General features: G+C 39.6%; 1 protein-coding gene and 1 non-coding gene across 3 annotated transcripts in view; one reads left to right on the top strand and one right to left on the bottom strand.

Moving 5' to 3' along the window:
- The window catches only part of Dtd1 (D-aminoacyl-tRNA deacylase 1), a 197,123-nt gene that overhangs the window by 105,029 nt on the left and 75,975 nt on the right, over positions 1-16,119 (top strand). The gene's annotated exons all lie outside the window — the stretch shown is intronic.
- Positions 4,363-4,575, bottom strand: LOC141423540 (small nucleolar RNA U3). Its single transcript, XR_012448390.1, has one exon. It is a non-coding gene; the product is annotated as a small nucleolar RNA U3 (small nucleolar RNA).

Raw genomic sequence — 16,119 nt, 5'->3', positions numbered from 1 at the left:
TTGGGAGTATAGACATTTTTACTATGTTGATTCTACCAATCCATGAGCATGGGAGATCTCTCCACTTTCTATAGTCTTCCTCAATCTCTTTCTTCAGAAGTGTATAGTTTTCCTTGTAGAGGTCTTTCACATCTTTTGTTAGGTTTACACCTAGGTATTTGATTTTTTTTGAGGCTATTGTAAATGGAATTGTTTTCATACATTCTTTTTCCGTTTGCTCATTGTTAGTGTATAGAAATGCTAATGATTTTTCTATGTTGATTTTATATCCTGCTACCTTGCTATAGCTATTGATGATGTCTAGAAGCTTCTGAGTAGAGTTTTTTGGGTCTTTAAGGTATAGGATCATGTCGTCTGCAAATAGGGATATTTTGACAGTTTCTTTACCTATTTGTATTCCTTTTATTCCTTCTTCTTGCCTAATTGCTCTGGCTAGGAATTCCAGTACTATGTTGAATAGGAGTGGAGATAGTGGGCATCCTTGTCTGGTTCCTGATTTTAGAGGGAATGGTTTTAATTTTTCTCCGTTAAGTATAATGCTGGCTGTAGGTTTGTCATATATAGCTTTTATAATGTTGAGGAACTTTCCTTCTATTCCTAGTTTTCTTAGAGCTTTTATCATGAAATGATGTTGGATCTTATCAAAGGCTTTTTCTGCATCTATTGAGATGATCAAGTGGTTTTTGTCTTTGCTTCTGTTAATGTGGTTTATTACGTTTATTGATTTTCGTATGTTGAACCACCCCTGCATCCCTGGGATGAAGCCTACCTGGTCGTGGTGAATAATCTTTTTGATGTGTTGCTGAATTCGATTTGCCATTATTTTGTTGAGGATTTTTGCATCAATGTTCATTAAAGAGATTGGCCTATAGTTCTCCTTTTTGGAGGTGTCTTTGCCTGGTTTTGGGATAAGTGTAATAGTGGCTTCATAAAATGTGTTTGGCAGTTTTCCTTCCCTTTCTATTTCATGGAACAGTTTAAGGAGGGTTGGTATCAGTTCTTCTTTAAAGGTCTGATAGAATTCAGCAGAGAATCCATCAGGTCCTGGACTTTTCTTTTTGGGGAGACTCTTGATTGCTGCTTCAATTTCATTTTGTGTTATAGGTCTATTCAGGTGATTAATTTCCTCTTGGTTCAGTTTTGGATGATCATATGTATCTAGAAATCTGTCCATTTCTTTTAGATTTTCAAATTTATTTGAATATAGGTTCTCAAAGTAGTCTCTGATGATTTCCTGGACTTCCATGGTGTTTGTTGTTATCTCCCCTTTTGCATTCCTGATTCTACTAATTTGGGTTTTTTCTCTCCTCATTTTAGTCAGGTTTGCCAGGGGTCTATCGATCTTGTTTATTTTTTCAAAGAACCAACTTTTTGTTTCATTAATTCTTTGTATGGTTTTTTTGGTTTCTATTTCGTTGATTTCAGCTCTTATTTTTATTATTTCTCTCCTTCTATTTGTTTTGGGATTTGCTTGTTCTTGTTTTTCTAGGAGTTTGAGATGTATCATTAGGTCATTGATTTGGGATCTTTCAATCTTTTTAATATATGCACTCATGGCTATAAACTTTCCTCTCAAGACTGCCTTAGCTGTGTCCCATAGGTTCCGGTAGGTTGTGTTTTCATTTTCATTGACTTCTAGGAACTTTTTAATTTCCTCTTTTATTGCATCGATGATCCATTCTTCATTAAGTAATGAGTTATTTAGTTTCCAGCTGTTTGCATGTTTTTTGTCTTTACTTTTGTTGTTGAGTTCTACTTTTACTGCATTGTGGTCAGATAGTATGCATGGTATTATTTCTATTTTCTTATATTTGCTGAGGCTTGCTTTGTGCCCTAGGATATGATCTATTTTGGAGAAGGTTCCATGGGCTGCTGAGAAAAATGTATATTGTGTAGAGGTTGGATGAAATGTTCTGTAGACATCTACTAGGTCCACTTGATCTATTGCATATTTTAGATCTTGGATTTCTTTATTGAGTTTTTGTTTGGATGACCTATCTATTGATGATAATGGAGTGTTAAAGTCAGAGAAGGAATTAATGAAAGTAAAATAAAATGTTTTACCTTTAGTTAATTTTTAATTGAACCAAATGTTAACTGCTTAAGCAAATTATACTGAATATCCTATAATGATGGATAAATGAAATGAATGACAGTGTCACAAGCGATGGGAAGGAGGAATTGAGAACACAGATGATCACCAACTTACAATTTGACTTTCAGTGTTTGACTTTTATTGTGGTGTAAAAGGCAGTAGTCTGTATTGTTTGTTGTCCACCTGCCAACTTATGCAGGACTTTCCCCCTGGGGAATCTGTGCAATAGCTGTCGGCAGCTCTTTCTTGCTGGCATTTTTGTTGGTAAAGGGTACAAGAGAACTATGTTAACGTTCAGCCCATCTCTGTCTTGCTATAGCTCCCCTGTGCCCGTTTGTTTTATGGACCCAGATGGCTAGCCCGGGTTGGTTTCAATCATCTTCTGTCCTAGAAGAAGTTTTTTTCTGGGCCTCAACATATCCATTAAGCCCTTTAAATTTCTACTGTAATTTCCACAGGTCCATTCCTCAAATGGCCACCACTTTAATAGCCTAGCTTTCCATCTGTCTGACCATGTGCCAAATCATGGCTACTTCCCATGAGTCTATTACACCCAGACTTCAGGATTCTAATTCTTTCATAAGTACATTTGCTCTTCAACTTACAGTGGGGTTATATCCTGATAACCCATTGTAAGTTGAAAATACTGAAAGTGGAAAATGCATATAATCTAATGAACATCGTAGTTTAGCAACGCAGTACACCATAGAGTATTGGGTGTTTCTCTTCGTGATCATGTGGCTGACTAGACCTGCAGCTTACTGCCACCATCCAGAATCACGAGAGAGTATCATATCACATGTTAATAGCCTCAGAAAAGATTAAAACTCAAAGAATAGTTTCTACCGAATGTATATCACTTTTTCACCATCATAAAGTTCAAAAAAGATCGGTCAGTCAAACCATTGTTAAGTCAGGAGCTGTCAGTATAAGGAAAACTGTAGGCAGATAAAGCCACTGGGCTTATTTATTCTTAACCTTTAATCAGCATTTTCCCATCATTTGGTTGTAGTGCAATGGTCTTTCAGATAGAATGCTATCCAGTCATTCCAGAATGCCATCCATAATCCAAACAGCTCTTTGTTGGCCAGTTGGGAGTTGTTTCTAGGTCACTGCTGGTATGGAAGTAGGGTCTGGTAGCTCTTTAGGTGGTGCCAAAGTTGACTCTAGAGGAAAGCAGCCTCGCCGATCATGAATACAATGAGTAACTCCTACATTCCTCTGTTAGCATACTCTTGTACAAACCATTTCCATTTTATTATGGCCCTCATGAGAACTGCTCCCTTATTAGAGTGTTTCTCTGATTTTATCCAAGACATTATGGGTTTCAAGTTTCAAGATTATTTTATGTTCTTCAGTCACAGGCAATTTTCACTACTATACAATAGCAATCCAGTGTTCATCTCTCAGATGATATATATACTATACCACTATGTCTAGAAATTTTCTGGTACAAAATTCCAGTCATTGCTGCTGGGTGGCACTCACAGGCTTTTGCCATAAGCCTCAATCTGTGAAAGTGCATACTGAAGACACTCTCTAAGACATCTTTGTACAGATCACAGGGCCCAAAGACTTTGACTGAGCCACTACTTTTTGTAATTCAGACATAGCCTGATGGTGTTTAGCTTTCCAGTCAAATATAACCTTCTTTTGGTTAGTTTTATGGTTAGGAGTTAGCAATACTCCTGGAGGTCGGATAGATATCCTCCAATTTGAGCAGCCTAGGTAGGGGCTGTGCTCTTTGCTTGGTTTCAAAGTCAAGCAGTGACAGCAGCTTACTTTTATTTGCTTCTTTGTTTTTGTTTGTTTTTCGAGGCAGGGTTTCACTGTAGCCCACGCTGTCCTCAAACTCACTTTGTAGCCCACTCTAGCCTCAAACTCATGATCCTGCCCCAGCGTCCCAAGTGCTGGAATTGCAGATGTGCATCACTGCGCCAGACCTAGCAATTTATTTTTGGTTGCCTGTAGAATATCACGGGTGGCTCCTGCTCAGCCCTTTGAATGTGTGCTGGGTTTATCAGCCAGCCCCTATGAGTTATGTGTGTCACCACTACATTTAACTCAGTCATACCTTGCTTTCAGTGTGTGCTATCATCAGTTCTTAACTGTGCAGCAACACAGTTGCTGGGATCCTTTCCTTGGGATGGCAAGCTTCAGTTGACTCTTTTGAGGCAGGTATTGAGGAAAAAACTATTTAAACCATTTTCAAAATCACCACTAGGTGCTGGTCTCTTTTCATATGTATTCTTTTTTTTTTTTTTTTTCACTCAGACTGTGCTCTCTCCCTCTTATTCCCTAATAGAGAATAAGAACGATCATCAGTGACAAATGGCAGTTGCAGTAAAACACCACCAACTGCCGGCTTCACACTCAGGAGAAAGCACTGCACCTCCTCCTCGTGGTTTCCGGTACTCTACACGATCAGAGAAACTTCTCTAGTAACAAACTATAGAAATGATCCCTGAAAGTATAGTCTTCATAGATATTCTTAATAGTATTGGAACCATGTCAAGAGTTGGGTGTGGTGGCACACACCTGAAATCCCAGCATTTGGGAAGTTAAGGCAATGGGATCATGAGTTTAAGGTCAGCCTGGGCTATTTAGTGAGACTCTGTCTCAAAAAACAAGACAAAACAAAAACATATCAGAGACTGTTAGAGGTGGTATTACTTTATTCAAGGCACAATAATTCATTTGTATCCACAGTCAACCAGCTTTTTTTGTATTTTTTCCCCCTCCAAACAGATTTATTGACCATATCAAATTCTATATACAAAGTAATCTGGCCCTGCTGCTTTAATATGTGATCCTTACTAATATCCTTGCACCACAACTCCTGTGGTGAAGTCAGTGAGGTCAGAGGTTAGCTTAGCTGCTTTCTAGAAGAACAGATACTGTCCCAGCACACCCATCTGATAGCATTCCACAGCAGCCCGGAATAAGTACTTGTGAATCTGTGCACAGGGCTCCAACAATGGATAGATTCTTTATTGTGTTCTCCATCCTTCCAATGCTACCCTGGATCAGGATCCCAGCCCATCTACCTTTACCATGTGTCACACAGGGCTGTTATGTGGAGCAGTTTGGCCCTGCTAACGTGTCATTGATTAACGTGGTAATCTATTTTTTTGTGCACTATGTGTTCTATGTTATTTCAAATTAATAATACTAGGTAGGAGATGTATTCCCTAGACATAATGTCCATCCCAACAATATATTCAGGTAAAGGGACACAGCCAGTTCACATGAAGTTTGTCCTGACATCAGACTTTTGATTTTATCTCATCAACAAATGCTTTCCCCATGTCCTCCTAGTCTAATTATGGCCCCTCTCAGGCCCTCACCAGCAGGTTTAGAATCATAGAGTGTTGAGATCGCAAGGAGCCCAGGAAAGTTTCTCCTTCACTTCCTGGCCATGCATGTGCATGTGGCCTCCATTCTCTAGCCAGTGATCAGGCCAAGAGACCATGGCTCCTTCATTAAATCTTAGTCTGATTAATCTGTCATACAGTCACAAATATCTTCTCTCTTTTTTTATTTTTTTGTTAGTGGGTCTTGAACTCAGGCCTATACCTTGAGCCACTCCACCAGCTCTTTTTTTGTTATGGGTTTTTCATGATAGGTTCTTTTTCATGATAGGTTCTCATGAACTATTTGCCCAGGCTGGCTTTGAACCACGATCCTCCTGATCTCTGCCTCCTGAGTAACTAGGATTACAGGCATGAGCCACTGGTGCCCAGCTACAAGTTTCTTATTGTCATCCTTGCCTTCTGGCTTTTAAAGTTCTTCCAAACCATAGTAGATAGAACAGATTCGTGCAATGCCCTCTTAACGTTGAGGGACCAGCGGGGGCTTCCATCATTTGTTTTGACCTTTAGTAATGTGACATTAAGACTTTTGTGTTGACCCCATCAGTGTCTACTTTATCCACCCCATTCCTTAATATCTTCTGAAAGACTCCCACCCTCTGGGAAGAGTTCCTTGGCTTTGTGCTTTTTCCTTTGTCTTTCCCATTGTGAATTGCTCTATGTTTTTTCAGATTTTAAACACCTGTATTGCGAGGCTAAGACTGCAAATCTGATGTGGTTTCTCAAACTGTTCTTTTCTTTTTTAAAAATAAAGATGTTTATTTATCTCACAGTTGTGGAGGTTGAATATTCAAGATTGGGTGGCCCCATGTGGTTGGCACCTTATGAAGGCCTCTTCCCTGCCTCATAACATGGTGGATAGCATCGTATGGTGGAAGCACATAGTAGAACAATCACATGGCAAGAGAGAAAGGCAGAGAGCAGGAGGGTTGCTCTTTTATAACAACCCCACTTGTACAGAAGCGAACCCACTTCTGTAAGACCAAACTTATTCCTCCAGACTAGCTTTAATCCCTTCCCAAGGGAAATCTGGATCCAGCCACCTCCCACAAGGTCTGACTTCTTAAAGTCCCTGGCACCTTTCAATACCATCACAAGCTTCAACATGATTTTTGCTGGAGACAAACCACATCAAACTATAGCAGCCTCTTTGGAGCAACAAACATGAGGATAAAAAGCCCAGTTTGGTCAAACTGTTCCTTAATTTTGTAGCAGAAAGGCTACAGGTAAAAGGAGGGCTTATAAAATGGGGATCCTCTCAGTCATAGCATTTTTCATGACCTGGAAAAGTGAATATGAAGTGGATCTCAGTCATCATAAAACCAATCCAGTGTGGCTTGCATAGGCAACATATCAGCCACTTGCCTGGGTGTTCTGTTTGGCATCTAAAGGAGGGACAAGATAATTCTTCTTAGGATAAACACATTTTATGGTGGCCTAATCCCTTCTGGCTACCCTCTGGGAGCAGGCCACTGTGGTTTCTGTCATGTAAAACCATCTGTGGGTGTTCAGTAGTAAACTGTGGGCCAAGAAGCAACCCCAATGTGCTGCTCCATTCTGCAGCATTCAAAATCAAAGGAGACTGCTTGCAGCTGATTATGGTTAAGGTTCTTCAGAAAGCTGGCAGTGTAGACCCACAAAATGCACAAAATGGGATCACCGCCCCTTCCACGATGCACTGGCCGTCTGTATTTGAAGCTAAAGTTATATCAGTACAGGAGCATATTTCCCTGGTTATTTGTTCTGTAATTGTTTTCTCCATCTGCTGGATATCATTGGTTCTTGCTTGCCATGAAACTAAGGTACTAGGCCACAGTAGTAGGCTTTGAAACAGTGATGAGCAAAACTGACACAGATCCTCTCCTCACTGAGTGACTTGTGGGGGTGGAGCAGACATTCTCCAGATGATCCTACAAAAGTGTCACAGTAGGAAGTGTGATGAGTGCTATGAAGTATGAGTACATGAGAGCAAACCTGCACTCACCTGGCGTGTGGGGAAAGATTCCCCGAGGAACGCGAGTTGAGCTAAGAGTGATCCTTGGCCAGGCAGAGTGGCATGGTGAGAAGGAATGGCACAGGTCTTGAGAAAAGAGAACAGGATAGCTCTGGATGTTCTTATATAATGCCAGAAGCAGGTGATGGTCTTTAGACATAGTTATATACACTTTGGGGCATGAACAGTTTTCCTTTGGATATCTGGAAGGTTCCCTATTTCAGACAACCTACCTTACTAAATCAGAGAGCTGAATATTTTTGTTTTCTGCTTTCATTTGGTCTTTTTAACTGTGAAGCATTCACAGAAATGATCTGAGCAAAGGTTTCTTTCTTAGGAAAGCAGGGCTTAATTTGGGAGGAAATGTTGCAGAGCATGGAGTGGAGAACAATAAAGTCCTGGCCCTTATTCACCATTGATGGGGTGAGGATGAAGGGTGTGAGGGGATGGGAAGGCATAATATGTAGCAGGTGGAGCCGCAGGGGCCAGGAGGGGATGACTGAATGATAAATCAAAAATTAAGAACCCTCTAAAAACATTACAGACCATGATGGGAATTGAAATTAGAAACATTGTATACATTTTTAATATTTCTGCTAGGAAAAAGACTGCAGCCATGTTAATGTTTAACGCACGTAGGGGAATAGAGAACTATGTGACTCTCGGTGGCCCTGTTTCCCAGTCTTCTTCCAGAAGCAGTTGGATTCTAGTTTAGGCCTCCCTTTGGGAAGTGGGCCCTACTAGAAACAGGAGCCCTGTGGTCAGAGATGCCTTCCTCCACTGTGAACAGGTACATCCAGTGAAAAATGATGTGCCCTGGGCTGGGGTTCTAGCTTAGTGGTAGAGCACTTGTCTAGCCCTGGATCCATTCCCAGCACTGGGGAGGAAAAAAAAGAGGAGAGAGATATGTTCTCTGTTATCTGGCCCCACCCCCTTTGTATGTATGTTAAATGAGGATTATGGGCAATTTGGTATTTATAGATTCTTTTTACCAAATTTCTCTGCAGGTTTTCATAGAACCAACGGTATCTCTCTGTTAGGGACAGAAAAGGGGAGTGAAATACGAGTTGGATTTTTTCTTTTTCGTTTTGAGTATCACTTGAGCGGCGGTGCAAGGGAGACATTAGTATGCTCCCGGGTGAAGTTTGCCTCTGTCTCTAGGCGGATTTATATGGGCAGACAGTGGCATGTAGAGAGGGTCAAGGTGGCAGCGAGTAGTCTCATCACTAATACTGTTTAAAATTGCCAGTACATGTTGACAATAAAAACCAGAATGACTTTGAGTCAATTTTATTATTGTTTTGAAACTATCTAGACTAGTGCTTTCCAATATAATTTTTGCATTGTTGAAAATATTTTACATCTGCACTGTCTAGTGCATAAGTCACTTAGCCATTTGTGACTAATGAGCACTTTAACTGAAGTTAGCAAAACTGTGGAACTTAAAATTTAATTTAATTTTACTAAGTTTGAATTTAAATAGCCATCTGGGGCAAGTGGGTACCATGTTGGGCAGTGAAAGGCTAGAAAATGTCCTTCCCTCCTGGCTGTCTGCATCTGGGTGGAAGACTCCCCTTCACCACCCTGGGCTCCCACTGCTTGGAGATTCACATACCTGGTAAAACATAAAGCCAGATTTTAGGCTGCCACTTAGCTTTCAGTGTCAATGTCATGAGTACAGGCAGAGGGTAGAAGACGGTACGTCCATGTTAAGAATAGCATCTTGTTTGCAACTTAAGGTACAGCAACAAATACATACTTTCATATGCCATGGATGTGTGAGTCATACCGCAAACTGTGCTCTCCCCATAGTTTATTCTTCAGTTAGTGTACATACTGGCCAATGAAAGGCTTAAGTGAGGTATCCCTTTTTCATATGTAATTTAATATTAGCATGATACCTAAGATAATTGTGTGGTTTTATTATTATTATTATTATTATTTTGGTTTAATTTTCTGTGTATGTATGTGTTTTAGATGAGGTCTTGTTATGTAGCCCAGGCTGGCCTGGAACTCATACTCCTACTTCCACCTCCCAAGTGCTGGGAATATAGACATGTACTATCACACCCAGCAAGACAAGGAGTTGGATGTTTGCAGATTTGATGCTTTATTTGTAAGTGATGGAGGTAATGAAATTGTTTTTGACTTTTTTAAGAGAAAAGTATTTGTCGTGCAGATGTCATCATTTATATCAGCTATGAACTTTATCTTTGCTTCCTTTGGCCATTTTCCACAGACCTTTTGTCTGTGGCATTTGGGGAAAGCTAGTGGGAAAGAGGTTACTTTATCCTGACTTTACCCAAAGCTAACTGGTTTCACCAGCGGGAACAAGCCCTGATTAATGGATAGGATCACGTAGGGAAGAGGATAAATGCTCTACCAGCCTTCAATCCAATTGTCTTTGAGGTCAGTGGCTCAAAGGGACTTTCTAGAGGTTGAGCTAATCCAGTTAGAGTCAGGAGGAACCCCTATGGATGCCTGGAAGAGTGTTGTGGCCCCTAACCTGGGCTCTTAGTCATTGGCAGCATCAGCCTAGAACTTATGTTTACTTTTAGGAACTCACTCTTGACAGTCTTCCTGCCAAACCATTCATGAATTTATTGCATTCTTCTTAAAATATGTCAAAACTTGAGATCTTTCAATTTGATACATGCTATGTATACATTTGGATACTTTCTAGAAGCATCACATGGATATTAACTCATCTTTTCTGGTTTTAATTGACATCAGAGTAACCAAGACTCACATTTTTGGTAACTGGTAAACTTGGTAGCAAAGTTACTCTTTGCTTTTCTTTTTGACCTTTTAGTACACTTTATTGTGGTGGTGTATGGCAGATAGGGAAGGGAAAACATTGATTCTCATGATTCACTTATGTCAATGAAAAGATACTGATCATTGAATAACATCATTTGTTATTTTCCACCAGTTCTGTTGTCATAAAAAAAAATGTGTCTTCGGTATGAATCATGTTTATTTGATATTTGTTTAGTTTCTCCCTTCTTTGCTCCCTCACTAAAAGGTATACCTCTAGCCCTCTGTGTGTTCAGTGCCCCCATGACATTTATACCAAAACAGATGTGTGCAGCAGTAGAAGTCTGAAGCCTGGACAGTATAAGAAGGTGTTGTGTTAGAAATTGGAATAGATTAGACCTGCACTAACCAGTATGGAGGTCCCCTGCCACATGGAACCAGGGAAGCTTAAGTTCATGAACATGAAATAAAATGAAAATTCTATTAGTTATGGTAGCCACATTTCAAGATTTCATGTCTAGTGACATGTCCATCATACCAAATGTTCTATGGGCAGTGCTGTTTTACATGTTTCTGGAATGAACTTTAATTATTCAGTCAGAGATATTGCTGAGATCTCTTGTCAGACCCTATTCTGACCATAGGGACACTGAGGAACCAGAAAGGTCAGGCCTGGTACTCATGAAGTCACTGTCCAGGTAAAGAACAGGTTTAAGAAGGTAACCCAGAAAGTCCCATGCATAAATGCCAGCATTTGTGTGTGCTTTGCTCCCTGGGCATGTATGCCAGACTGGGTAAGATACTGTCCTTCCTCAACAGGGAAGAAAGAAGTAAGCAGTGTATTTTCCAAAAGGGAAGACTGATAAGTGTAACAAAATTCAGCCTAACACATACCTTGCACTAAACCCCTCACCCTCTGTGAGCCTCCTTTTCTTCCACTTTTATTGTGAGGTTTTTGGTACCTGCCATTCAGAACAGTGGTGAGGGTTAAAGGAAAATATTCCAAAACCTACTGGGTTTTTTTATGGCATTTTAAATGCCTATATATAGATTTTTGTTAAAAATACTGAAAACAAAATTAAAACACAAAGTGGTAGACATAAATTAGAGCCAAATTATTTCATAGTTTGTACATATATGGATTTATTTTGATGTCATGGAAAGAAATATATTTAAATGGTTTGATTAGCTGACATAATTAAGAGAAAGACCAGCCTTAATTTTTCTGATTGGTATTGATCTCTAGTAGAAAGTAAGCCTATAATTAATATTTTAAATTATTTGTGTTGAGCACATTTTTCTTTATCTATATACTACTTAGTCACATTCTTTAACCTCAAGCATTCTCAAATTATTCAGCTTTCTACCATTAAGGTAGGAAGAGGGCTCTGCAAGAGTCCTGCTATTCAAAGACTCTGATTGGAGAGTCCTTGGAGCATCCTATTCCCTATTCTGCTGTAGTCCACAGAGTTGAGCTTCTGTTTGGACAAATAATAAAAATGGACTATGAATGTACTTTCTTCCCTTGGCACTCTTCTGTCTGGCAAATAGGGATCATTTGACTTTTTCCTTCCCTATTTGAATCTCTTTTATTTCCTGCTCTTGTCTTACTGCTCTGGCTAGGAATTCCTAACTATGTTGAACAGGGGTGGGGAAAGTAGGCATCCCTGTCTCATTCCTGACTTTAGTGGGAATGGTTTCAGTTGTTCTCTATTTAGTATGATGTTGGCTGCAGGTTTGTCCTATATGCCTTTATTATATTGAAGAACATCCTTCTGTTCCTAAGTTCTTCAGTGCTTTTATTGTGAAAGGGTATTGAATTTTGTCAGAGGCCTTTTCTGCATCTATTGAGGTAGTAATGTGATTTTTGTCCTTGCTTCTGTTTACATGATGTATTATATTTATAGATTTGTGTATGTTGAACCATCCTTGTATCCCTGGAATGAAACCGTTTTGGTCATGGTATATGATGTGTTGATCTGTTGTTGAATTTGTTTTGCCAGAATTTTTTGAGAATTTTTGTGTCTATGTTCATTAAAGATGTTGGTCTATAATTCTCTTTTTTGTTGCTTTCTTATTTTTTGGTGGTACTGGGGTTTGAACTCAGGGCCTATACCTTGAACCACTCTTCCAACTCTGTTTTGTGTTTGGGTTTTTTGAGGTACTGTCTTGCAAACTGTTTACCCTGGCTGGCTTTGAACCTTGATCCCCCTGATCTCTGCCTCCTGAGTAGCTAGGATTATGGCATGAGCCAACAGTGCCTGACTTTTTTTGTTGCATCTTTATTTGGTTTTGGGATGAGTGTAATACTGGTTTCATAGAATGAGTTTGTGGTATTCCTTCCCTTTCTATTTCTTGGAAAAGTTTGAGGAGTATTGTTATTAAGTTCTGCTTTAAAGTTCTGGTGGAATTCAGCCATGAATCCATTAGGTCCCGGGCTCTTCTTTGAAGGGAGACTATTACTGCTTCAATCTCATTGCTTGACTAAAACTTACTGTTCAGCACCCATCATTAAATAAATTGAAGTTATTATTACTCTAGTCTTTTCTATCATAAAACTGTGTGGGAGCTAAAAAACAGCCTCAGCTGGGGACAGGAGTGGGGTGGGGGGAGGAGGCCTTTACTGGGGGTAGGAGCAGCCTGGTCCACATACAGCTGCACAAGAAATGGCTATGTTTCCCAGGAGGATTCTGCTCAGTAAAATTCTATTGTAAATGGCATGCATTGCACACTCCCATGTTTACCACATTTTTATAGCTGCTGTGCTATTTGTGCCCAGGCTCCATTGTCCTTTGTGGAAAGGGCACATCTCTACTAATGAATCTTCCTGAATATTCCCCCTGTGGGCGAAGGATGTGCAAATTCCCTCCCCCCCACCACCACTCCCAGTCAGGCCATCCACTGTCTACCAGTGTGCATCTCCCACCTCTCAGAAAGGCATGTCTTGAGCAAAGTCGGGCCACCTGCCTTGGACTTCTTGCGGGTGAAAGTTTGGATGAGCAGGATCTTACCTAAAGAAGGGAAGATGACACCCAAAGTCCATGTCTCTCATGAACTCTTGGGTTCTCTACCCTGTCGGGTTGTGCTAATCAGAGGTGTCCACCTATACCTGGGGTACTGGGAAGTGGAAATGCAGAGTAGTGAGAAAATTCATTGGAGTGACCAACATGTTCTAGTAGAATCTAGAACAGAGTTACTGTACTTGTAGTGAACTGTAATTTATTATTATTAGTAGTAATAGTACTGGAGATTGAACCCAGGACCTTCCACATGCTATGCATATACTCTACCAACTGAGCTGTGTCCCTAGCCCCTTGAAATGTAATTGTTTTTTTGCTATGCTTTTTTTTAAATTGAGAAAATGGAGAATAATCTTATATTCAAGGTTAGGCAAATTTTTTAAAAAGTGATTAGAACAAAACTTACAAAAATATCGAATATGATTTAAAAAGAAAATAAATTTACTCATCTATTATTTTTGGCAGTACTGGGATTTGAACTCAGGATCTTGTGCTTGCTAGGCATGCATGCTACCACTTGAGCTACATCCCCAGATATTTTTGCATTGGTTATTTTTGAGATGGGGGTCTTGCTTTATGCCTTGGACTGGCCTAGACCATGATTCCCTATTTGTGCTTCCCCATGTAGTTTGGTTGAAATAGAGTCCTTTTTGCCCAGGCTAGCTTCAAACCACTATCCTCTCCATCTCTGCCTCCAAGTAGCTAGGAGTACAGGCTTCAGGCAACAAGTGCAGCTTTGCATACTTTTTCCCCCTCAGGTTTTGTGTGTGTGTGGTCCTGGGATTTGAACTCAGGGTTTCATACTTGCTAGGCAGGTGCTCTTCTACTTGTACACCTCCAGCCCTTGTTTTCCTCTGATTATTTTAGAGTTAGGGTCTTGCTTTTTGCTCAGGCTGGCCTGGATTGTAATTCTCCTATTTTATGCTTCCCACTGTTGTTCCACCATGCCCAGCTTTTCCTCCATAGAGATGGAGTCTTGCAAACTTTATTTTTTACTCTTTTTGCTCAGGCTGGCCTGGAACCCATGAGCCTCCTACGTAGCTGGAATGACAGGTGTGAACCACAATTTGCTCATCTTGATGTAGCTATTTTGATTTATTTACTTGTTGTGTTTTACAGATACTCACTTTCTTTCATATTGGTGAAATCATCACATTTTTTCACATAAAACTTTCCATACCCAGGCATCATGGTGCATGCCTATAATCCTAGCACTTGGGAGACAGAGGCAGGAGGGCCAAGAGTTTGAGACCAGTCTGGGATTCACAGTGTGTTTAAGGCCAGGCTACGGCTACATAATGAGGACCCTGTCTCTAACAAAGCAAAACAAAATTAAAGCTACCTTAAATTTTTTCAGTAAGGGTGATCAAATTTTGAATATAATTTTAATGTTTGTACACTACTTATTAAAACAGTCTATACAAAGGCACCAAAAACCTCATTGAAGAAGAGGTAGTCTCTTCAATAAATCATGTTGGGAAAAACTGGACATCCACATGTAAAGACTGAAACTAGAACCCTATTTCTCACCCCATCCAAAAATCAATTCCAAATGGATCAAAGATCTTAATGTAAGATCAGAAACTTTGAAACGGCTAAAGGAAAACATAGGGAAACCCTTGACGATATAGGCATAAGCAACGTTTTTCTAAATAGAACCCCAATCTCCCAGAAAAGAAGAACAAGAATTGAAAAATGGGATTGCATCAAATATACCTGTATGTATAAGTTACAAAAAAAAAAAAACCCTACATACAGAATGGGAGAAAATCTTTGCCAGTTATTCATTGGATAAAGGATTAGTATACAGAATAGCTACAGAACTCAAAACATTAAACAGCTAAAGAAGAAACAATCCAATTGATAATGGGCAAATTAATGAAACAGTTTTCAAAAGAAGGCACACAAATGGCTAAGAAATGCATGAAGAAAGGTTCAACATCCTTAGCCATAAAGGAAATGCAAATCACGACATCATTGAGATTCCATCTCACCTCGCCAGGATACCATCACCAAGAATTGAAACAGCAGCAAATGTTGGTGAGGATGTGGGGAAGAAGGGACTCGTAAACTGTTGGTGGGAATGTAAATTAGTGTAGCCACTGTGGAAATCAGTGTGAAGTTTCCTCAAAAAACAAAAAAATAGAACTACCATATGATCCTGCTATACCACTCCTGAGCATGTATCAGAAGATATGTAAGTCAGCATACAATAGAAATATCTGCATACCCATGTTTCAGTAGTAGTGTTCACAATAGCCAAGCTGTGGAATCAGCCAAGGTGCCCATCAACCAATGAATGGATAAGGAAAAGGTGGTATATATACACAATGGAGAATCATTTAACCATAAAGAAGGATGAAATTATGTCATTTGCAGGAATGGGATAGAACTGGAGATCATCAGGTTAAGCGAAATAACCAGATTAGGAAAGTCAAATATCACATGTTTTCTGTCATATGTGGAATCTAGTCCTTAAGAATAAATACAGGAATGTAAAGCAGGTACTGTTTGAGGGTGGGTCCAAATGCGAGGGGGGAGGGAAGAGAAGCAAAGGTAGGGAGTTGACTATGGTTGATGTATTCTACACACATGTATGAAAATAGAACAGTGAAACCTGTGAAATTTATTCCAAGAAGGGGAGAGGAGGGATAAGGGATTATGATAGAGGGGATGGGTTTGATTGGGGTATGTTGTATACATATATGAAAACATCATAATGAAAATTCTTTGTACAACAAATATTTGGTAATAAAAAAATGAAAAAAATAGTCTATAATAGCTTATTAACTTTCCTTTATTATGGAATGTCTAGATTAATTTTAATGTTTGCACATTTATAATACCAAATTGGACCTCTTTATTGTGATGTTTGACTAAGGA

Source organism: Castor canadensis, chromosome 5 (assembly GCF_047511655.1).
Source record: "Castor canadensis chromosome 5, mCasCan1.hap1v2, whole genome shotgun sequence".
NCBI classification, from domain to species: domain Eukaryota; kingdom Metazoa; phylum Chordata; class Mammalia; order Rodentia; family Castoridae; genus Castor; species Castor canadensis.
Note: the sequence above shows the minus strand (reverse complement) of the source record. Positions and strands in the feature narration are given on the sequence as shown.